We start from the raw sequence: 24,275 nt of genomic DNA, 5'->3' as shown, positions 1-24,275 counted from the left end.
TTTCCGTCAGACACATCCTTATCTTGTGCAAAAAAGTAAAATCACATATCGCTACATCTTAGAGATGCATCTTTTGATCAAAGACTTGCCCTCTCACTTAAGTTTGAGGGTCTTTGTGTAAAAAAACTTATGCATCAAAACACATATTCAAAACCTCCGATCCTAACTCATTTGCCTCCATTCCATATTTCTTTAGCCTTCATGGTCTAGGCCTTTCTGATAAATCCTTCAGTATGCTAGCCTGGTAGCAGATAAAAGTTTATTGAACTGACTGCAATCGCACATCTGCCATCTGCATTCATGTGATCCATTTGGATTTATTCAGCTTTAGATTTGCTATAGGGGACTTGCAAGCACTCCTAAACATCATGAGCTTGGTATTGGATCTCTCTGAACAATGTGATATCAACAGAAATAAAAAGCTGAACAGTCAAGCCAAAGATAACCCCAAAGAAGTATGATAATCCCACTCAACGACCTTGACATTTGCTTACACCCATCATTTGTAAAATCAGCATGTAGATTTAGAGAACCCATGTGTCTGCAACTCTTTAAGTTTAAGAGTAGTTTTCAGCCAGTAAGGTCGTACCTCAAATGTCTCTCTTAAAACACTACAATTATACTGCATCACATAATCCTTTATAGAAAACACTTTTCGTTTTGGATCCATGAATTGTGCGGCAGAAAGTTCATCGTTTTACAAAGAATTAATTTCAATACAAAATGAAATGCAAAGCAGAAAATCCAAACTTTCTACTAAATATGACAACTGGAAGGCAGAGAATATGCGCACCAGAAACGGCTCCAAACTCCACCTACTCCATTATGCTACCATGTGCAAAGCTGAAGCTGCTAAAAATAGACGAGCGATAAAAGAACAGAACATATTCACGACGAAATCATGGGCTCAGCACCAAAATCGCCACAAGCAAAAAGGGACAAGAAAGAAAGGAAACCCATAACAAGCTCGTGAGAGCAGAAAAGACCCATCAAACAAAGACGGAGAAAGAAACTTCTTAATACTCATTTTTCTATTGGATCTGATAAAATTGCCAATAAGTGTAAAAAATGAGGCAGAGCTTTCCGAAAAAATCGAAGAAAAAAGGAAATGCGAGGGCAGAAGGAAACCTGGGCAATCGAGAAAGCGCCTTCTCTCTTCACATGACCGCCACGCCAATTTTGACTTGGTGTGTGTGTGGGTGCGCGCGCGCGCGTGTGTGTGGGAAAACACACAGAGATGGAGAGAGACAGAGGCGGAGTGTGAGTGTAGGCTCGCGCGCGCTCACACACGGGTGCTGGGCGTGTATGTGTGCTGTGAAAATCAGAAAAACAGATTTCCTCTGCTCGAAATCGAGCCCCCCACGTATGCGCCATGTCATCTTCTGCCCCACTTTTTGTATGGATATTTCTCACACGTGTGCTTATTCGTGAGTTGAAGCACCGCTCCATCATAAAGCCTTTTTGAAGGCCTCGTCCCTCGTGGGGATCTGATCTAGAGACTTGTCGCGAGCTTGATCTCCACCGTCGGATCGCCAAGTAAACTCTAGGGAGTGAAATAGGGGATAAACCTTTCATGCCCACATAGACAAGTGACACTCAATATTATAATAAGTCATGCTTCCCCGGGGACTGCAAGGTCCGAATTCAACACCGTGCAATGTGAGGGTGGTAAAGTAGGGGAGGATTGGATGGTCTAGGTCACTTACTGATCTCATATCGTTGATGCCCCTAGGACATTGTGTGTTATAGTGATGTGGAAGAATGAGGGGAACACTAAATAAATCCCAAGGGGTATTTAAGGAACCCAAGCTCTGTGATCTACAATGTAGAGGGACACCACGAGCATGCATCGCTTAGTCTTGAGCCCAGCGGCTCCCCCTTGAGAGACTCATGCTCTTACCTCATGTCCGGATCGCCTGCAAAAATCAGCTTTTGAGCCAGGGTTCCTCAATTCATTCATTGTCCCATGCCCTTAATTAGTAGGGAGGGGGATACATGCCTACTTTTTTCAACACCCGTGTGAAAAGATGAAGCATACGTGTAGAAAGCCACAAATCCTAGGCTCAACGTCTGCAAGGGGCACAAGCAAAAGGAGCATCTACGCTCCCCTTTTTGTGCCTTCAATCTCAAAACTCGCTTTAAATGTCCGCTTTGCAGCTCACTCATTTATCCCACCACCAAGGGGTCTTTTCTTTTCGTGTGTGTGTGTGTGTGTGTGTGTGTGTGTGTGTGTGTGTGTGTTTGTGTGTGTGTGTGTGTTGGGGAACCGAGGGGGCAGTAAGTATGGAGACTCGGTTACCCTTGTAATTTGTATTCTAGAAACGCACATTTGTAAGGACCCCATTATGAGGAGACTGCTTCAATTTTGAAGTATAAAGTCATTGAGTGGCTATTGTCATGTGGACATAGCCCACACTTGGGTGAACCGCGTAAATCTCTCTCTCTCTCTCTCTCTCTCTCTCTCTCTCTCTCTCTCTCGTGTATGCTTTATCTCTTTCATTAAGTACACCACTCTAATCGCTACTTAGTAACTCATTAATACTAACAAGTCGTATCAAAATGAGGTTTATTAGTAGCTAATACATATATAGGAGAGTACTCCTTGAATTGAGTGGGAGTGATGGCAAAAGAGCGTAAATTCAAGATTGAGAAATTCAATAGCAAGAACTACCAACATTGGAAGATGCACATTGAAGATTATCTCTACCAAAAGGTTCTCTATTTGCCTTTGGGAGGCCGTGCAAAGAAGCCCACAACAATGGTAGATGAAGCTTGGAACGTCCTTGATCGAAAGGTGTTGGGAACAATACGACTTTGCTTGGCGCCAATGGCGGCATTCAACATTTTGGAGATGAAGACCATGGAGGACTTGATAAAGTCGCTTGATGTCATAATAACTAATATCTAATTCTCCTAAATGATTTTCTCATGTTAAACTGATCATTTAATGTGGGAAGTGCCAAGGGAGAAAAAGCTAGAATATTGGTTAAGCTGGCAGACTGGCCACAGTAGGGATTCAAAGGAGGGAAAATAGTGATCCAAAGGGGGGGCCGTCTCCAAAAGAGCAATGTGCAACAATGGGCTTTAAAGTCCCTAAGGTTTAGCCCATTAAGACTTCCAAAATGCTAAGGTTCTAAAATTCAAAGGTTGTGTCCAAAGGTCAAACACTAGGGAAATTGGATGCTTTGTGTGTGTACCAAAAAGTCATCAAAATTCCTACAAAGGAGGGGGCGAGCCTTGCAAGTAGGGGATGAGAGAGAAACACACACACACACACACACACACACACTCACAAGCGTCCTTTACACAAAGGGAATGAGGGACACATGTCAGCTCCCTAGCCCAGATGCCCACAAGGTGCACTCAAATCCTATTGGATGGCCATGGAGGTGGACCAATGAGAATTAGGCTAGAGTAAATCTAGTTTAATTCATTTAAAAACACTTAATAAAAGAACCAATAAGAATTAAGCTCTCTAGAAGACTATTGGACAGTCTCCCAAGGGGTCCAATGAGCATTCTACAGCCTAATTGGCTTGCCTGATTCCTATTGACCAGGAGACAAAGGGGTCCAATGAAAGTTTAGTTGCATTAATTAGTTACCTAAATCTCTCACAAAAGAGGAAAGGGGGACGCATGTCACAAGACTATCACTTATGCTTCTTAAATCCTATTGGCTAAGACTGGAGGTGCCCAATGGGAAGCCAACAAGAGGAAATAGCATGAGGGGTCGACCAAGAGAGAGAGGGGGCTGAATTTCTCAAGGCATTATTCTACACACACTCACACTAGCTCATGTGTGAAGCAAGAAGACTCTCTCTTCCTCTCTCCTTCTCAAGCTTTAATGGAAAGCTTATCACCTACTCCAAGCGTGTGAGAAGGGAGGCCTACACCAACAACTCTTGGCTTTGTGATGCAAATCCAACCAAGAGCCAAGCTTCAATGCATGCTCATCTCCTCTACCATGCTAATTACTAAGCTATGATATGCTAATATGAGTGATTATGTGAGGAGATGTACATCTTTCTCGTAAGACTATTCCTTCTTCCTCTCAATCTACTCTCATACCCCGCTAGCTCTCACCATCTTCGAAGGTGTGAGAGGTCTTGGGCCTGAGACCATGAGGGAATTGATGTTGTGTTTTATAAGTGTTTGCTTAGTGCTTGAAGCTTCCATCTTCATTGCACTAGCTAGTTCTTGAAGGAACACAAAGAATTGTATTGTAAAATTTCTCCCTTGATGGCAAAAACCTATAATACAAAGCCTTTTGGAGGGGGAACCGGCTCCATGTAAATCCGGTCCTCAACTGTCGTCAATAGCTTAATTTCTCTCTCTTTTGAAGTATTGTTCATGCCTATCTAACTAGGTGTAATGCTCTTTGTTGCTCTCTCCACCCAAGCACTCTTGTTATACTCATTAGGAATTTGTTCTAATGAAATGTTCACTATGTTCATGCTATTTTCCGCTACACACAAGTTACTAGGCCATTAAATGTTACATTGGTATCAAAGTACAAGGTTTCTCTATTCTTGCTCAAGAAAGGAGGTCCTCAAGCTAGCTATAAATGGTTGTTATTATTAATTGCAATTGAGTAAGTAGAATAGGGATTTTTCAGCCTTGCAGTGCGCCTGCCTTCCTGCAAATAACGGGGCATCACCGTCGAGAGCTATGGTCTTAATAGTGGAGTCCTACGGGGCTTGCCTACGGCTTAACCACTATTGAGCTATTAGAAGCTTGACAGGAGCTAGTGTTGTTTTGGTGTTGAAAGACCCTCTCTTCTATTCCTTGCAATTAATGGTATTTGAGCCACGGGTACAGTATTTTGAGTGCTTTTTCTAAAGGGGTAAAGAGGAGTAGCAACTAAGGCTTGAAGTACCATAGTACACTTAAACAAGTTTACACCTAAAAGTCGTTAGAATGGCTGACAATAATAAAGAGAGTGAAATTAATGTTGATAGCTTTGATTTTGCTAATGAGCAGGCTACTAATGATGCCCCTATGCTTGTTAACTATCGTGTTTCTAAGCTTCAACAAGCCATGGGCAATCCATCCCTCCAAAGTGAAGTGCAACGGCAGCTTCGTCCTCATGGGATTCTCCAAGCTCCCCACCATGACGAGAGAGTACCTAGGAAGCTGTTAGCAACAAGCTAACTCAAATACCATTTTTCGGAGCTCTTATTGTAAAAACACTTATTATTTTGATAATTCGGAAATATTGTGACTCCTATTTTTCAGATAAACCTTGTAATTGATGATCAGAAGCTACAAGCTTCCAGATTGTATCAACCTGTCATTACCTATCTTTAGTTAGAGCTTCCAAATTATCAGTTTTGACCACCAAAAACCTTGGTTAAGGTATAAAAGCGAATTTTTGTAAGTTATTTGTAAGTTTTGGATAATGAAATACACAGCGTGAGCTAACGGCGCTCACTTCTCTCCTTCTAGCGCTTCCTACTCCCTCTGCGGTTGTCACATTGCAGTCGCGTTTGTTGCATTGCAACCGCAAGTAAGAGCTCTACGCATTGTTGTAAACACATCACAGTAATTCGTAGCTTTTCGCGTCGTCGACCCACGGCTTACTTTCATCATAAGTAGGAATTTACACTTCAAAATCAAAAACTAAGCATAGGCGGAGTATTGGGGCATCATTGCTAAGCATTTAGGTGCATTTTGGATCGAAAACGACTAGGTCGAAAATCCATTGCTGTTAATAATTGCGATTTTGGCACTTGACCTAAAGTGGGATTTGAGAACATAAGCATATGTGCTTAGGTCTTATAAACATGTCCTAGAAGTTTCGTTACGTTTGGATGTCATTTGATACTGTAACGGATGTGATTTGTTTGCTGATGAGCGATTGGCTTTTGGTGATTTCAGTGACTTGAGTGTAGCTTGAGTTAGATCCGAGTTGTTTGTTTTTTTCCGAGAGATTGACAACCTCTTGTATCCTCTATGCACTAGTCGAGTCAGCTTCATCCCATGGATTGACAATTTAATCATGGTTCTCGCTAAAACTGCAGTGAGATAGGATAGTGAGGTTAGACACACGTCCCACATTTGGCACTGCTGCCGGGGATCGAAGAGACCTAAACAAGGGAAAAGCACGAGCATCTTGTAAAGTTAGCTTTTAACTTCCTCTAGGATCTCCTAGAGTATAAACTTTCTTTTAGAAACCGCATAGCTTAAGATTGTCGTCTTTTGTTGTGTAGAGGTAGCTTGGGAGTAATTGTACTTGTCGAGTGCCTTTAGGATTGTACGATTGTAGAACTAGATTAGAATTTGGAGAATGATTGATAGACGAGACAAGTCTTAAGATTAACGCTCAAAAAACCGTAAAAAAACAAGAAAATGAGTGTTTGTGAACACTTTCCACAACCCCATTGCATGAGAACCTAAGAGTAGGGTAAGTAGGATCCGAGGTGGATTTCAAAACATTGCTCTCTCCGAAAGAATCATTGTGAGTTGTATTTGAAGTTGCAGGTCTACGGCTAGAGATAGCACGAAAAGACTCCAAACCACTCAATCCGACTGCTTAGAAGTTGTATGAACCAGTGGGTAAGCTCAAGGACACTTTGAGGTTTTCAAGAGTTTGCGAAAACTGAGATTATTTATTTTTCCTTGACATTTTAGGCCAAATTAAGTTTTGACTTGTTTCCTAGGCTTAAAATAACCCATGAAAAGACTATCCATGAAAATAGTGCAAAAAATGGTTCATTTTAAGCCTGAAGTAAATAATTGTGATTATTTACTTTCAGCTCAAAATTGATCAAGGTTTATACCAGTGACTCATTGCATGTGTACACACAACTTTTGTAAAGGCACATTGGATTTGGATCACCAAATTAGTAAAAAATTGGATAAAAACTCAAGTTTCTACCGACTTTCGAGAACTTGAGTGTAAATTGGGAAAAAAATAGTCCAAACTTGATGAAAATTGATTCATGGGCTTTTATTGATGTGATAGACATGTGTACATGCTCAGTTGACCAAAAAGATACAAAAATTTGCCAGTTGTAAATAATCGTGATTATTTACATCTGTCCCATTTTTCAAAATTTTTGACCAAGTTAGCATACCACTAGTTTTACCATGTTGTAATAAACCCACAAACAAAATTTGTTGATTTGGATCATTGAATTGAAAATTGTGACCAAATGTTCAAAGTTAGTCTGTGAATAGAAAATTGATGACCATTTGACCAAAAATTGTCCAAACTTGATGAAACTTGGCTAAAGACTCAAGTTGAGGTGCTTAACAGATCTGTGTCAAGATTGGGAGAAAAACTTGTAAAAATTTAGCTAGAGTAAATCGCGATTATTTACATCTTCTTGAAAAATTGACATCTTACATACATGAGTATACCACAAGGTCAAGCATATCAAGTAGACCCCACAAATCAATTTTGGTGAAATTTGGATCACAAAAGTGAGACTTAAGCCAGATTCTTGAAATCAGAGTCTGCGGACACGAAACAATTGATAAACTTGAATAGATTTTGTCCAAAATTGTTGAAACTTGTCCAAGGAGCTTAATAGGTTGTATACTTGGCAAATCAAGCCAAAAATTACAAGAAACTGACAAAAGTAAATAATCGTGGTTATTTACTACTGCTACACAGAGCCACCAATTTTGATTTTTGAACTTGTACAGTGTTAGACCAGCATAATACAAAGCCACCGGGCAATTTCAACTTCAATCGGATTCAAATTGGTACATGTTCACTCAGTTTCCAAGTTGCAGATTAATCCTTTTTTTTGCAAAGTTGAATCTGAAAATCTCAACTGCTGACTCAATTAGCTCGATTTGCAGTAATACACATAGACCAATTATAATAGCTAGCAAAAATTACACGGTCTTTGTAAAAGAATAGCTAACTTGATCAAAATTGTACAAGAATCAGGTTGCAGACAAGGAATCAATAGCTTGACAGAAGTGCAATTCAGTCAAGTGGAAGAAATTGACAACAAGTCAATCCAAGGTAAGTACTCTATCCAGGGCTTCACAAGTCTTTATGAACCTTAGATCTGGTCGTGTACTAGAAAATCGGGGCATATTTGGAGAAACCTCCATTAGAATATCCCCCGAAGAAGGTGTGAATCAAGGCAATTCTTTGCACAATATCCTTGAAGAAGTCTCAGATACTTTTTCTGATTCAACGTCCGAAATATCTTCTTATTCGACTCACTCGAAAACCGGAATGACAATGCGCTAAAAGCATATACTCTCTTTTTATAAGACTAATCGCCATGGAGCTCAGGTTTACATGGATCCTAACGAAGAGTACACTCTTCGTATTGATGACCATAATATTGAGTTTGAAGAGGAAATCAGGGCAAATAAACAAGGAAAAATGTACATAGATAGAAATAGAACTCAATATTTACAAGTCAAAAATCCTGACGTGATAGACAAATGGGGGTTAGAAGTAAATACCATAATTCCAAATATGGCCGCAAAAGAAGGACCACACCAACGTTAGAATTCGAGGGATACGATCAAGTTGATTTGAAGCCTTTGAAAATGCTTAGTACTGATAATCCTAGGATCGGAGTCTATTGTTGGGAGGATAGAAACATTAAGGATCTTCTGTGGACTTCGCATGCCAAATGAGGGTAACTAACGCCCATGAAGATCATCTATATCTTCAAGATCAAGGAAAAGGGATCAACAGATTTACTAGCCTACGTGTTTGGGGATTGTTATAACAACAACTTTGTTATGATAACTCCTGAGGAGGTGGAACAAACCAAATATCAAGGATATTCAATAAGGGATTGGATATTGGACCAAGGACCAGAAACTATTTCAAGAGATGAACACCGTGAGAGATCTTCTGAGAGTAATGTTAAGAAACCAGAAATACCTCATCACGCAGAAAATCTGGTGACACTAAGGCCAATCCAGGGCTCCATGAGTCACTATTCCAACAGACTGTTTTGAAGGACTCGGAACATGACCAACTATGAGGAGACAGAGAGTTGAACCAAATAGACGCGTCAAACCATCTAATTTTCAGAAATGGGTCAGAAAATACAGTGGATCAGGGGATCCATACGACCACTTAGCAAGCTTTAAGCAAGTGCTAAGAGCAGAACGCATATTCGATTTCCATACTCAATTCGAGGGGTTTGGAATGACATTAGAAGGAAAAAGCATTGACATGGTTCCAAAACATTCCACCAAGGTCAATCATGGACTTGAACACATTAGCTCAAGGATTTGTAGCTGTTTGTTCCAAAACGGGGATCAAACACAATACTGTAGCTCAAATCTACAACTTTAAATAGAAACAAGGTGAGTCTGTTAGGGATTGTGCAACTCGAATGAAACAATACATTGTTAGATGCCCAGAGCTAAAGATACTTGCAGAAGAACGACTAGTATTATTGTTTCTAGAGGGACTGCTAAACAAAGAACTTCATGCTATACTATATAGCAAGAAGCATACAACCCTAGAAGAGTGCGTGTCGGATGCTATTGACTTAGGAGACAATTGTGATATTTTCAACGAAGAAGATGTCCCTAAGGATAACCAAATGAGAAAACAACATCCAATAAACCAACACAAGTGGGAACAGCTGCTGCAGCACCACTTTCAGCCATAGAAGACATGCTCAAAAGGATGAATGACATGATGAATAACATGCAAAAAGCACCTATGAGGGGATCAGGACAAGGGATACCTCAACAGGGACAACCAATTAGACCGTAGAAATGGTGTGCAATCGAGGATAAATGGACCAACCATGAGACCAATGAGTCCTACTATCGACCAAAGTATGATGGGAATGTTCAGTATGTGTCCATGAGGCCACAAGGATAACCCATGTACAGATACCAACTTAACATGGCACCAGCTCAAAGACCACCGATGGGTATGGAAAGACATCAACCCGTGTTGGGTCAACAACCTCCATATCCAGGACATAATGCAGTGCCTGTAAAGTATATGCATTCAGAAGGAGTTATAGATGAACAAGCACTAGTGCCTATTACACCCTATGCTTAGCTTAGTCCATCTACAATCATGGTAGAAGGAGATTGGTATAATGCACATCCACCACCAATGGAAGAACCTGTGACTTATGCTCCACCAGAGCTTGCACCAATGTATTATGTAGATAATCAAGGTGTTAGACCTCCTATGGTAAGACCCATGATTAAGCCAAGAACGGAAAACTATCATAACTGTGGTGTAGATGATCATTGGAAGAACGAATGCCCAGAGCCTGACAAGAACCTCAAGCTAGTTGAAGCTTATTGCATACAATGTTGCAAAAAGGGAGGACACTTACCAGAAGATTGTCCTAAAAATCCTTTAAACAAGGGTAAAACATTAGTAAACGTAGTCTAAGTGATACCTAATAGCTCATCTGAGAGTGAACCGATTGTTCCAATCAAGGTAATCACTAGAGCCCAAGCTAAGAAAAAGAAACATAACTCCTCTGATGATTCAAAGAATACAAAAATTGCCTCTCAAAAGACCAAAAGAAGCAGAAGCAAAAGGTATGAGATGAGAAAACAGAAACAACGAGCTGAAATCGAGGAGAAAGCAAAACAGCTATTCCAGGAAAAGGTGAAAGAAACTGGAAGCGAAATCAAAGAAACAACCGTGAAATCTGGAGGATCAATTCTAGTTGATAAAATTTTTGAGCCTATTAATGCAGCCTTGGAAGCCTACCAAGCAGGACTTAAAGCATGCCAAAACATGGAAAACAAATGGAAAAACTATCGTTCTCCAGACATGGAAGCAGCTAAGTTTGAAACTTATCAAAATTTGGTAAGAATCACGCAAGAAATACTGGAAAAACAAAAACCCAAGCTTGGAAGTATGGCAAAACCTGAGGAGCTTGTGGTAAGAGACAGTCAACAAAAATCCGAAGTGGTGATAGAACCCCACTTTGAACCAAAAGAGCCACAACTTATAGTGCCGGACAACGAAGATGCCTTAGACGGAATTCCATTCCTAGAGGAAGACTGGCCAGGACACATATGGGAAAAACTCAGAGAGATCAATGATGGGAGCCTAACTCTAAAGTCAGCTCCTATAGAGGAATTTTGGTTAGACAACCTACCTCCTGATATGGACATGGATGTACAATCCTTGTATGGGGATTGCAGATCTGAAGCTTCAGGAATGTCTAAATCATTGACCTTGAAAACATTACTCCCTTAATTGGGAGATAATGAAGATGAATCCATAGTGTGTAAGACCACTCAGGTAAAAAGAGCGAAACAGACCCTAGAAGTAGAGAACATTCATTCAATCATGTCTACACCCATCCAATGCACTCTTACTTTGGGAGAAATGTTAAAAATCAAACCATATTTATGGAATGATCTACAGAAAATGCTTGAGAAGGTGGGGATAACGGGGCTAATAAATTTTTTTTTGGGAAGATTTTAACATGAAATGGATAACAAAGAGATTCAATCTGTCCCAATGAACAAAGTTGGAGAATATTACGAAGGGAAAGAAGGAAACACCACCCTTCCAGTGAAATATAATGACATTGAAACCATGGCAATACTGGATAGTGGGGCAGGCATAGCCATAGCCACAAAAGCAATATGGGAATCCTAGGGACAACGAGCCATTAGACAAACTTGAATGAAATTGCAATTGGCTGATGGACACATTGAAAGACCCTTAGGACTGCTTGAAAAAGTGATAGTTAATTCATGTGGGATTGAATATCAACACACTTTTGCCATAGTAGACTTTGGGAAGAAACTCAATTACGAAATCATATTGGGAAGACCTTTCATGCGACAGGTACAACTTATCCAAGATTAAGGAAACAATTATCTGTACTTGAAGCAAGTGGGATCTATAACAAGGGTTAATCTAAAAGATCACACTTCTATAGATGTCATGAAAATGCCCATACAAGAGGTTGATTCAGTCTCTTCGGCTGAAATTAAGCTTTCATCATGGTTAAACAAAGACACTCCTATTTGGATGTGTGGAGCTTCAAAAAATGGGAGCTTAAAACGGGAAGAATGTATCTTAGAAATGGATTTCACAGACGAAGCCTATGTACCTGAACCCTTTCTAGAATATTTGTTTGAGCCATTTGACTGAACTCAAATTTTAGCGACAATGGATGTATGTGTGAATACGTCAATGCCTACTCAATTTTGCAATGAGAACGGCTATGACATAATTTCCATCCAAATGATTTCAACCCGTTACATTGAAGATGAAAATGAGGAACCCAAGGACTTGATGAAAGCTCAACAAGTCCTTTCAGACCTCTACTACGATGGTACAGATGAGTTAGAAGAACACTCAGCTACCTTAGAAGATTCGGGGTCAGAAAAAGAACATGTGAGAGCTAAGCTACTCATGAAAGGAGGGGAGGAAAAGTTTTTTGACTTTCCTAGCCAGAAATCGAAGTTATAATTGTGAATAAGCTTGATGAGTGCCAGATTGTCAAAGATCAACGACTAGAAAGGGTAAGCGTTACTCTTATGAAAGAGCCGAAGGGAAACACATGTTGAGGTGTTCAGTCAGAGAAGAATATTTGGTGGCTGGCAGCTTTTTATCTCCCACACAATACACATGAGTCCCTCAAATGGTATTTTAATCACACCCCAATCGTTGATGTCATTCGACAACAACAAGAAGGACAACGATTGCAGGTTTCAGGTCTGGGTACGTTCCAAGTGGAGTGACATTTGGCAGGAGACTTGAAAACTCTCAAGTGTATTTTAGGCTGCAAGAAAGGTGCAATGACAAAGGGCATTAAGGGTAAGGGTGTAAAAAGTTGTAGTCAACTCTGCGAAAGGTGTGCCCACTACACAAACAGTGGGTAAAGCACTACAACAATGGTTTTAAGGTATCCTAATTTGTAACCAGAGTGTATCCCCTAATTGAGACATGGACGATCCAAATTGGGATTCTATTCTACCGATTCCTTTGATAAATATGCATGTGTGCACTCTTCATGCCCGTCCATGAATTCTTGACAAGTTGCTTATGCTCCATATTAATTATGCTTGAAATATGGAGCCTACAGAAAGAAGAGAAGAGTGCATAAGAGAACTCGAATCTATTCTATCAAGTGTTGGTCTACATGGGTGTGCAATTGAGTTATCAAAGGACAAGAAGCCATCTGGAAGTACACAGGAATCATCCTAATAAAATATGTATGGTGGTAGTAAAGCTAGGCATTTGCTTTTAGACTATTCTGACTCACAAAGTCCCAATGAGTTTCAATTGTGGAGAAAGGTGTGTGACATTACCACCTACGGAGGTAACGAAGCAGCCCTAGGAAGTTAAGCGTGCTCGTAGCAGTCTGTAGATGATATTTTTTGTTTTCTTAAAAAGGCAAAGCTAACTTGTGCTGAGATATCCATCTTAAAGTTTGCAATCAATAGTTTCACAACGCAAATGGTGGATACCTGAGGGGAGACACACATAACACATTACATGGTGGGTTAAATACTTTGTCTTTGCAATAAAAAAACATCAGTATTTGAACTAAAGTTTATTGTTTTTTCAGCACATTCCTTTTGCTCATAGCTCACTTTTTCTCGACACATACGGTTAATTGGGAATCTGGAGAAGCCAAGGAATGGAACGCTCACACTATCAAGCAAAAGTAGTGTATTTTAAAAATACACGGCATGGAGGTGGGAGGAAAAAGAGCAATGCCCTACATGAAATGTTCATTGGTTCTACAAAGTTTTAGCGAGGAAAGAAATGAAGAAGACTAAAGTGCAAAGAAGTTTGAAACGCAGAATAGAGAAAGTGATTAGCGTGAGGCGATCGCAATCATATCATGCTTCGAGTAAAAAATATCAATTTCGAAGATGGTTGGAGACAAGGCGACGAAATGGCAGGCGTTGGGTGAAAAATCAATAAATTTCTAATAGTAACCACTTTTATTGTAAACATACATTGAAATGCCACGTGATTTGTTGACGTCCCAATCAGTGGTTCCGTGGGTCAAGTTTCGTCCATTTTGGAGTTTTTTAAAATTTTTATTAGTATTATTGAGTTTTTAATCCTTAAAAAAAAATTAAGAACTATATAAGTCAAAACTCACAACTTCAAGTACATTTCTTGTTTTCACATTCTAGAAGATTCTCTCGAGCACAAACGAGCACGCACTTATATCTTGCTCCACATGGACGATTCACACGAGCAGACTACTATGCACATCAATACCACCACAGCCACTCATACCACTGAAAATCTGCAGCTAGCACCCCATGCAAAATCTACGGCTTCAAATCCATATTGTTAGCCCACTCCAGACACCCAACAATCTCCCCAACCATCGAATCCTAATGATCAAACCACCATGTGACATATTTTTGGTGATCTCGGACCACTAAACCATGCCAACCGCACACCTCTGTTAAATCCCCCACCAATTTCATCTCTACATAGAGCCACACAAGAAACAAGAGCAACCAATGAAAAATACCAAGGTCCGCTTCAAAACTCGGAGCCCTCGTATTCTGTCACAACACCTGGTGTTCAAGCCACCGTGAAAACCACGCCGCGAAGATTTGGACCGTGAGTCAAACAAAGAGTAATCAAAGTAATACCAGGTGACCCGATTTCTAAAGCAAGAGAGGCCAAGAGGAGGAAAAGAATGAAAGAGATGTTAAAGAAAGAGGCAACTAAGAAGGAAGCAAAAAGAATCCAAGAATAACAAAGAAGACAGAGGGAACAAGAGGAATGGCAGAGAGTCAAGGCCGAAAGAGCTCACTTGGCAAACTTACAAGCATGAGCAGAGGCAGAGAGGAAGGCGGCAAAGGATAGAGCTCAAGACACTCAAGAAGCAAAGACTGGGAGCTCTAGACCTTCAAAAATACCTCAAAGAGCCAAGCAATGTACAAAGCAGAAGAAGGACAAGGTGATGCCTGAAAAACAACATGCCCACGAGGAGAGGGGGAAAAATTACAAAAATGATCCTCCTCAATGGGCTAGGGAGGCGGCTCCTCCACCATTGCCAACAACACAGAAAAAGCGGAGATGGAAGCCAGACACAATTGCTTTGAGGGAGATTCAAAAATATCAGAAGAGCACTGAGTCCATCATAGCAAAGCGGCCTTCTCTCGGGTGGTAGCGAGATAATGGATGAATATAGTGATTCCAATACACGCATACAACACGTAGCCTTAGTGGCCCTACAGGATGCTACCAAAGATATTTTGGTGCAGCTGTTTCAGAATGGCGTTTACTGTATGGTGCATGCTAAGTGCATAACGTTGGAAAATACGGATTTAACTATAGGAATCAATTTGCGAAATGAAGGATGTCTTCATAAGAAATAGTTTATCCCATGTACTCTCTCTTGATGAGATTTGTAATCTTTTCATATATTATCAAATGTCGAATTTCGACCATTCAGTGCAGTTGTTGAACTTGATTTTGTACATTGTTTTTTTTAAGTATTTGAATTGTTCAAGATGTTAATTTAAAATGACCACTACGGCACATAACGAGCGCGACGGGGTTGGAAGGCACAAAAAAAGCCATGCAGCGACCCGTAGGCTAGGAGACACATCTCGGTGATTTTTTTACGAAACCGAGCGATGAGGGGGGCATACGGGGTCAATAGGACTACCACGGAGCATGACGGTGCTCAACGGGGTTAGACCGCAAAGAAAAATCACACTGCACCGTGGTGGTCCCGTTGGCCCCGTACCCCCCCCCCCCCCCCCCCCGCCCCCCCAATCGCCCAATTTTGTAAAAAAATCACCGAGATGTGTCCCTCGCCAACGGGTCGGTGCATGTTCGAGGTTCTGTGCATGTGTTGCGGAGATTGAATTTATTGGACAATATGAATGAGGAAAAAAACAAGTACATAATGTTGACAAGAATTGTTAACAAAAATAATTATTATGTATTGATTTGGATATTGCATCATGGTTGATTAGATTTACCACAGATTAGTATGGGGCGAATGATTGACTTGATGCCAAGGGATTTTACAATTTCCTTTGGGTTTGTCAACCCTTGACCTAGGCTCAAGACGAAGTGGGAGAGGACTGAACTTGGGTGCTTGCCTGTAAAGGCATACAATGCCGCTTCTCGATCCACCATTATACATTTGTGAGCATTTAGGGTGAGGGAATCTTTAGCAAGTATGACACTTAATGCTTTGCACTTGAGCAGCTCCGTAGAACCATTCTTGGAGAACCCTCTGTGAGCAACTTGAAGAACCGATGGCCCCAAGTGGCTCACGTAGTACCAAAGCGAGCTATCCATACCCATGGGCCCATTGTGTGAACCTCCAGTACGCATTGGCAAACTTATCAACACGGTATGCCGTCTGAAAAGAATTTTAAATGACTTTAACACTTGTTGTAAGGAACAATCCATAATCGAGCAGGTTAAGATATGTTTACCTCAGTTTCTTCATCCTTGTCTTCAAGATTTTTCTTTGTAAGATCGATGCTAGATCGATAATCTCTACCCATCGTGATTAGTGGTTTGTGTGGATGAAAAGCGTTTTCTGAGACGATTTTGTAAAATGAGGCACATGATTTGATTTCCACAAGTGTACTTTCTATTGTTTGCACCAAATTCTGTTTGTTTTCATTGCGGAGGAAAGAGAGACTTGCTACTAGACCTTGGTCTTCAAAGTCATTTTAATTTGAAATTTGACTTTCTCTTCCTTTCCACCACTGGGATCCTTCATGCCCGTATAGATAGCAAGTACTGCGAGCGACTCCTCTTCTCTAAGTCCTAATGTTTTGGCAATGTCCTCAACGAACAAAAAGTGACGATCATCCACCACCACTGCATACAAAGTGAGAATTTGGAGGTTTGGGACTTCCTCCAACACCTCATCTCCCTCTATCATCCGATCTAACTAATAAAGTTGAACATAACACTAATCATTGGACTTAAATCATCAGATCGTGATAGGAAAGAAGATTGAATCATTAACTAACTATATAAAAATGTGAGTAGGTGCTACCCATTTTGAAAAAGAAAAGAAGCGGAATCTTGGCAGGGGAAAGGAAAACGATTTAGAAAAGGAAAAAAACAATGATGTATGAAAAGGGTGCTCTGTTGAACGAGTGGTGGGCAACAGGAATTGCATGCGCTGGTTGGTGACTCATGCTTATTGGGTACGATTACGATATTGCAATTCATACCTGCCCTCTTTCTATAGGGAGAGCCTCAAAGGTGCGAGCCGCAAGGAGGTGAAGATGGAGCCACAGCTTGTTTCACGACCGCAAGGAAGTGCAGAGGTGCAAGAGAAGGTGTCCTAGCAGATACACATGGTGACCTTGTTCATACCTATAGGGCTAGGAGGCAAAGGCAGGATATGCAGAGCTTGGCGAGGAGATGCAGAGCTTCCGAGGGACAAAACATGGCGGTGAGAGGATGCAACACAAATTTATGCAGCAAGATGAGGGAGAATTCCACTGCTAGGCAGGGAGAGCAGACGACGGCCAGAGGGGAAGGGGGCGGGAAGGTATCGGGTTGCAAAAGAGGGGGGAGGGGGTATCTTAGTTAATATTGAATATTTTAAAGATAGAGCCAGTAGTAGTAGGGAGAGCCAGTAGAATATCATATGAATATGTGGCCATGTTTTATCATTTGTAATGTTCTTGCAAATTTGCACTACTTTCTTATTTGGAACCATTTATTTTCTCATTTTATAGGTGTTGAAATGCCAATAATGGAGCAAAATGTGATGAACTTGAGAAGACATAGAGTTAAGGAAAGATTCTGGGTAGTTTTGGTCCATCACATTGAGCATGGCAATGAACGCAGCCTTATCTTTTATGGGTTCAATTTCTTAGCAATGAAGCTCATTATATGTTTCCTAAGCTGAGGAAATGCATCAAGTTCATGAATTTCCAATGACTGTTATCCATTTAAATTTACTGAGTAATTAAATTGAGTTGAGGAAGCGGAAGTGCCTGTTACTTCGAATTTTGACAATTCGATTGATTACTTATGCAATTATAAAAAACTAGCAAAAGATGGCATAATTAATGTAGCTTGAAAGTGATTTTTGAAGTGCCTTTTTTGTATACAGAATGATCAATTGAACTTACTTCCATTGTCAAGAATTCGATTGAAGGCCCAACCAGCAATGCCAAGGATAACGAGGTACATTAAGAGTGTGAGAATTAGCAAGGGTGCAGCTATGGCCTTTCCTAACGCCATATTTAAGCACCAATTATCCCACAAGCTAGGTAATTAGTGAAGTGATTTAAGGCTTAAAAGAGTTGCTAACTGCCCATGTCTCTCTCTTCTTGTCGCTCTGCTAACTGAGCTAAGAAGGCAAAACTTTGCATGCGCAGTTATGTGGCAGGTAGCAACACTGACAACGATCTCCATGCTCTAATATGCAAATTTGCCCCATTTCTTTAGCAGTGATTGCGCGCGCCCTGCTTTGTCGCACTCTCGATGCAGATGAAAAACTCTCTGCTCTATTTCTTTGCTTTCCACCTCGCAGATGGCATCCCTTTGAGCCTCTCTCTCATTCTCCTCCACGTGCCACAACGTCTTAGTTTCACCTAGAAGGGATAAAAGCATCTTGTGAGATGCCGCTTAATGAAGCACCTCAAACAAAAATTGAGGACACCTACTCCCACAACTGGTGTACATTGAAATAAAATCAATAGTATGCAAGATTCTCTCTCCCCTACAGCTGCCTTAGCGCCGCCCTATCGAGGCCCTACCTATGCCCGCCTTCTGCATCTCCTCCCCGCCCATCTCCTCCCCTACCCCTACCCCTACAGTGCCCACCCCCATCTCTTCCCTGCGCACGTGTGCAGAAATGGGTAGAACAAGCATCCTCCGGGGCTTCAGGTGAGACCGTAGGTGACCGGGGAAGGTGGTGAGAGAAAAGGCAGACTCGATCTAGAGAAAGGCATATTGCTTCTTCCCTCCCAATCAGTGACGCTTAGAGGATATGTTGCGTACATCGGGGGAGGGAGGGAGAGAGAGAGAGAGAGAGAGAGAGAGAGAGAGAGAGAGAGAGAGAGAGAGAGAGAGAGAGAGAGAGAGAGAGAGAGAGAGAGAGAGAGAGAGAGAGCCGATCAAAGGATTTTTTTGTGGATTTGCCGTCGCTCTTTGTGCATGATAACAATCACGCTTATAGGATGAGCATCGACCATTTTTTCTTTTGTGTGTGTGTGTGTGTGTGTGTGTGTGTGTGTGTGTGTGTGTGTGTGTGAGAGAGAGAGAGAGAGAGAGAGAGAGAGAGAGAGAGAGAGAGAGAGAGAGAGAGAGAGAGAGAGAGAGAGAGAGAGAGAGAGAAGACTGCTAAACTGCACACGTGGACCATGCATGAGCAGCTAAGAGCAAGCTGCACCTTAATCTTCACAAAGGCATCTGTACAGGATTCCGCTTTTTGACAATTTTATGAAATCGTGGGGACATACTCCCACAATTTTTAGTTACATTATGCATCAAAATTGGAGTGGTTATAATTGTAGCAGGAATCAAGGAAGCTCTAGGGCTCCATAACTTCACTCACAATTTGACATCCCACTATTCAAAAGATGGTTAAAACCTACATGAAGAGTTGAAAATTTTGCTTCAATGTTAGTATGACAAGCATGGTCGCCTCATTATATAGGTGATTATAAATAATAGCTTTATAAAAATTATCTGCATCTGGATGATCACGAGAGCATCATGGAGGTAGTGTGAAGTAGAGTAGGAGCTACAAATCTTGTCAATGACATTGGTGCTCATTTTGGAGATGACAACTGTGATGATGAGTCCTAGTGTTGATGATCTCATTGGTTTTCTTTATCATTCCACTTTATTTTTTCCTTCACTTATTTTGATTCTTGTATACTCTTGTTCATGGATCTTGTATATTACGGTGTTGTACCTTCTCTCATTCATTTGTGGTTCAATTATAAGTTTAACATTCATTTGTTGTTATTCAAGTTTAGCATTCATCTATTGTCATTACCGCCCCTACAAAGTTTCATGGCATTTAGTTACCATCTCATCGATGTGACATTGCACAATCACCAATTTTTTGCCATAGGGCTCACTAAGAGCTCAATAGTAAAAAAATTGCCGTTTGTGCAATCTCTAACCGTTGAGATGGTTAACGAAGACCATGAAACTTTGCAAGTGTGGATAATAGGGTGCATTGCCTATCTCTGCAAAGTTCCATGGCCTTCAATTACCGCATCGTCCATGTGGCACTACACAATTGCCAATTTTTTGCCATAGGACTTGTTAACGATCCTATGGCAAAAATATAGCGCTTATGCAGTCCCCAACTATCGAGACGGTGAGAGACGGCCATGAAACTTTGTAGGGCAAAGAGTAGGGTGCATTACTTGCCTCTACAATGTTTTATAGCCTTAGGTTATTTTCTCATTGGTGTGGAACTCCACAATCTCCATTTTTTTGCCATAGAACTCGATAAGGGCCTATGGTAAAAAATCGGTGTTTGAACAATCCCTAATCGTTGAGACGGTGAGAGATATTCATGAAACTTTGTAAGGAAAGGAGTAGAATGTAGATGCAATAACCACCCCTGCAAAGTTTCATGGCCATCGGTTGTACCCTTAAAAGCTTGATTTACACATAATTAGAGAGAGAGAGAGAGAGAGAGAGAGAGAGAGAGAGAGAGAGCCCAACGTACCTTGATATGCTTCAAATGATGACTAAAGCATGTGTGGATTTTGGAACTTACGAACTATTGGTCAATGTTTTGTGATTTTTTGAAAGGTAGAACATAATTTGTAAAGATAAAAATATGTCTAGGAAAAAGATTTGGACATAAAATTTTGAGCATTTCGTAGAAAGGTTGACAAATGGGAAGGTATCTTTCTAGCTTTTCCTAATCTTATTATACCTAATAATGTTTGAACCATGTTTATACATTAGTGAGACAAGATTTATACATTCAAGCCGAGCCTCGACGGACAGAAGGTTCCATGACAACATAGCTAACAGTACCTAGAAGCGCACTATTACCCAAAGTCCAATCCTTTATCCAACAAGGCATGATCGGATGGCGAGGGTCGCCCTAAGCCAATCATCCAAGTCCTGCCTTTTACCGACTACATAGATATACTCCTAACTTTCTTTTACAATCTCTGAGAAGCTAGCCATAGAGAGGTCTCTATCAAAGACACGACAATTTCTTGGCATTCCAGATATTACTGAAGAAACAATATCTAACAGTTCGAGTACAAATTAAAAGCGTAGAACTTTGAAATTGTTTCCCACCAAGGCATAGATCCTTCTTGAAGAACCCTATCTGCCATGTTCTTTGTTTCCATTTTCACACCTTTCCTACTAGACCTCTAATTGTCGGGCATTCCATGAAAAGGTGGGTGAGGTGTACCCTGAGCCTCCGACCATTGTTTCTTACATTGCTTATTCAAAGGGCCAAACCAATCATCTTTGTGAATTAACGCTTGGTAGATGCCTCATAGATGCTCTTGGTATGAGGTTTGAAGAATTGGCTACTCATAGGCCATTTCCAAGCTTTCCACTCAAAAGTAGATTCACAGATTGACATCAAAATATTGTCCAGGACTTCTACAACTCTATTAACAAGTAGCTTTTCTCGTGCCATTGAGTTGAAATTGGGGGGCCACCTGGTTAGAGAATTTTCAACCCTTGCTATTTCTTCCTAGAAGTGGCTCAACCGTTGGAGTCCTTTATTGTTAATCCTTCTTGCAGTTTCCCTTCAATAAGGGTTCATGATAACACCAACAGTAGACAACCAAGGGAACCATTGCAAGATTGAGTTTTGGAAGTATCTGGTTAATTCCCCTCATTCCAATACCCTTGTAGCTCTATTGAACTTTCGCACCAGCTCTCCAATGATGCCCCCAACCTCAGGCTAGACCACCACGGGGCTAGTAGTTTGTCTTGCACCTTGATACCTTTCCACTCACTAGCTTCAAGTTTTTTCTTGTCTATCATATCCCTAGTCATTATAGCCCAAGCCTGGTCCATTTTTACGATCGAGACCACAAACTTGGCGCATAGGGCTTCAACATGAACAACAAGGTCGAGAATTCCGAGGCCACCTTGTACCAATGGTCTAGCGACACCTTCCCACTTTGCCCATTGCAATGGCAACAAGGCTTTAGTGTTGTTTCTCCATAGAAATCTTTTAACAAGTTTCAAAAACTCCTTCCAGTTACATTTGGCTATTTTGAGGAGTGGGCTAGTGAAGGCAATATAGGGAAGCATGAATGAGTTGATCACTTTGACCCGACTCTGGAAGGGAAGCAACACGTACTCCCACCTTCTCAGCTTTCTCTGGATCTTCTCTAAGACCCACTAGAACCTCTGCTTCTGTGTAATGTCCATCCCCAACGGGGCGCCCAAATGTCAAAAAATCCTTCCTTTAGACACAATCTCCCCTTACCAGAGTTATGGGTCATATGAGTCACTTTCCATCAAGGAAATCAGTCTAGACTTTTTAATACTACACTTTGACCTCAAAGCCACAACACATGTCTACACAATCTCTAGGGCCTTTGTGAGAACCCGCGGGCAGGCTTTCAAAATTAGGAGGGAGTCATGTGTAAACATCTTGGCCAAGAGGTGGTCATTCCCAAGTAGAGTTAAACCTTTTATTTCCCCCCATGTAGTAGCAGCTTCGAACATCGTTATTAGATGATGCAATCCAATGGAAAAAAGAAGAGGGGCCAAGGGGCATCCTTGTTTGATAGATCTTTTGGCTTTAGAGGATCCCACAATTCTATCATTCAATAAGAGCTCAGATTGACTGCCTACACCCAGAGTGTGTATAAGTCAACAAAGGCGAGGCCCAAAGCCTAGTGCTTTCATATCTTCAATGAAGGACCAAATAATCCTATCGTAGGCCTTGTTCAAATCTAGTTGAAGCAAAATGCACTCCTGTTTTTTGAAGGCCATGAACTCAATGCCAACCATTGTTATTGTCATATATTGACCTTCGTTTGATAAAAATGTGCTGATGAGGGGAAATGACTTTGTCCAAGAGGGGGCAAGTCTAAGATCGGTTTCCGTGGCAATGATTTTGTATGCCGGATACATCATGGTAATGTGATTCCAATGCTTAAGATGTGAGCAACATATCTGTTTCAAGATAGGCTTGATAAGCCTCTTTTCACACTAGGATCCAACAACCCCTTGACAAAAGCAAGGTTAGTCATACACGTGACTAGGACCTTGATGTCATCCCAGAACTCCCTCAAGAATTTAGTGGTCAGACCATCCCAGCTAGGGGATTTCTTGTTCCCAAGAGCTTGCAATGCAAGCAAGCATTCATCTTCATAAAAGGCCATATCAAGACAATTGGCTTCAGATTGGGGAACTTTCCGACACTTTGGAGCAAGATCGCTCTGGCTTCATCCACTTATTGAGAGTGGGTCTTTGGCTGGCCAATGATTTGGATCAAATGATCAAACATCATTCTAGACATTACGTCTTGGTCTTGTGTAGTATACTCATTGCGAGCAATTGTATGGAGCCTCGACTCTTCTTGATTTTCAAGGCCCTAAAAAAGTGTGCTTGATTAGCGGCCTCTGGCTGGAGGAAGGTCTCCCTAGAAATCAACCTCGCCCTTTTGACATCCTCAAGCTATTGTTCAACCAGGTTGGTTTTAACTTCCAGCCATTTTTTGTGCTCTTCTTCGAAGGCCAGCCCAAAAGCTTTTTTGGAAGTTAGACTAGCAACCTCCTCTTTGCGGTGCTTCCAATGCTCTTCTCGGGCCTTTCTCATCCGAGGGCCCAAGCTTTTGATCGCTTTCTGTATCCTCCGAGCAAAGAGGTCCCAAGATTTAGGCTTTTCAAGATTAATATCTTTATTGAGTTTACTCAAAGCTTTTTTGGTAAGACTTCTAAACAGAGGGTCTTTGAACATGTGTGCCCTAGTAACAAGCAACTTGTTACTCCCTCTGGGTCTTGCCCCTGCCCATTGGATTTCTTGAGTTTCAAATGTAAAGGCATATGGTACAATATGCTCTTCATTTGTAATACCTTCATCTTGAGTAGCGACGGGATCTAGTCAGCTTGGTGAGAAAAGTAGCACCTTCAAGTTGAGAAGTCGTGCGGGCATATTGAAGTCTTGTGTACGTGAAGTTTGGCGCGTTGTTCCATGGAACCACCTCCCACATGTCCATCATAGCCCATTTCTCACAGAGACCTAGCAATTTAACTTTTTTGAACGTTGCCAACAGACTGCCAGAGCTTGTTCTGTCCTTGCTCTTCTCACCATATTCAAATCACCTATCAACAACCATTCTCCTTCAATAGGGAAGTCCCTAAGGTGCATCCCAGGCCATATCCTTGGCATTACAGGGGCCATAT

General features: G+C 41.2%; 1 protein-coding gene across 8 annotated transcripts in view; it reads right to left on the bottom strand.

The window, feature by feature from the left end:
- The window catches only part of LOC147427264 (uncharacterized), a 49,482-nt gene extending 48,114 nt beyond the window's left edge, over positions 1 to 1,368 (bottom strand). For 2 of the 8 annotated variants that reach the window (XM_086499062.1, XM_086499064.1), the window contains exons 1-2: positions 1,129 to 1,368; positions 794 to 852 (exon numbers count right to left, since the gene is read on the bottom strand). The gene's annotated coding sequence lies outside the window, so the exon portion shown is untranslated. The other 6 variants (XM_086499060.1, XM_086499059.1, XM_086499058.1 and 3 more) reach the window with 5 other exon arrangements.
- Positions 1,369 to 24,275: the final 22,907 nt, after the last annotated feature.

The sequence above is a fragment of the Adiantum capillus-veneris genome, chromosome 24, assembly GCF_014529385.1.
Source record: "Adiantum capillus-veneris isolate H3 chromosome 24, ASM1452938v2, whole genome shotgun sequence".
NCBI lineage: Eukaryota > Viridiplantae > Streptophyta > Polypodiopsida > Polypodiales > Pteridaceae > Adiantum > Adiantum capillus-veneris.
The sequence above is the reverse complement of the archived record's forward strand: the minus strand, read 5'-3'. Positions and strand labels throughout refer to the sequence as shown.